This window comes from Corvus brachyrhynchos, unplaced genomic scaffold (genome assembly GCF_000691975.1).
Source record: "Corvus brachyrhynchos isolate BGI_N302 unplaced genomic scaffold, ASM69197v1 scaffold245, whole genome shotgun sequence".
NCBI classification, from domain to species: domain Eukaryota; kingdom Metazoa; phylum Chordata; class Aves; order Passeriformes; family Corvidae; genus Corvus; species Corvus brachyrhynchos.
Window position 1 is genome coordinate 1,185,834 of NW_008238988.1, and position 783 is coordinate 1,186,616.

Here is a 783-nt window from a genome sequence, read left to right on the forward strand (position 1 = left end):
TCTTTCCCTCTCCCCAGTTGTTCTCTCTGGGATCAAATTGCAATGTGTTTCACCTCCTGGAGCTCACCCACAGACCCCCTAAGAAGAACTTTAGGACTCAAATCCTGGCTCAGACAATAAGTTCTTTCTATTTCATGGCTATCATATTCTTTCTCATGCATCAAGAAAGATAGGAGAATGCTCTGGTATTTGTCTAGATTCAGACGTGCACAGGATCCATTTAACACTCAGTACCTGCCTGTGCTTCGTATCTCAGCTACACAAGCAAATTTCTTCAGCAAAGTCTCTCCCTCGACATTTAGCTCATTTAGCAAAAGAAGTCTTTCTTCTGTGAACTAGTTCTCCACACAGGAGGAATTTTATCCTTAGCCTACCTGGTTTACCAGCACAGAGAGGCTTTTGCTACAAGAGCTGGTGATTTCTTCTCCAGACTGCTAAATAACACAATGGTGGCATCAACACCTCAGAGGTGACCAGGGTGTGGCTCCCTGGATGGCTACAAAACCCCCTGAGGTTTTGTAGATTTATCTATTTAGATTTATCTATTGCACAGTGTGGGATGTGTCTGTTTAAAGAGTTTCCACACATCACTCAACCACCAGGGAATCACCACAGGTGCTCTCCTGGGCCACAAGAAGACTGAACTGTTGCACATCTACCCCAAGGTTTAGCTGCTTGTGCCTGAGAGCCCATGCACAGTCACCCACAGCAGCCTCGTGGATGCACAATAATTCAGCATCGTGCCTGAACGATGGATTTTTGCAAGGGAAAGGACAGGGAAAG

At 45.6% G+C, this 783-nt stretch overlaps 1 protein-coding gene across 1 annotated transcript in view; it reads right to left on the minus strand.

Annotated features, from left to right (window-relative positions):
* SYNE2 (spectrin repeat containing nuclear envelope protein 2) overlaps positions 1-783 on the minus strand; it is a 170,785-nt gene that overhangs the window by 169,767 nt on the left and 235 nt on the right.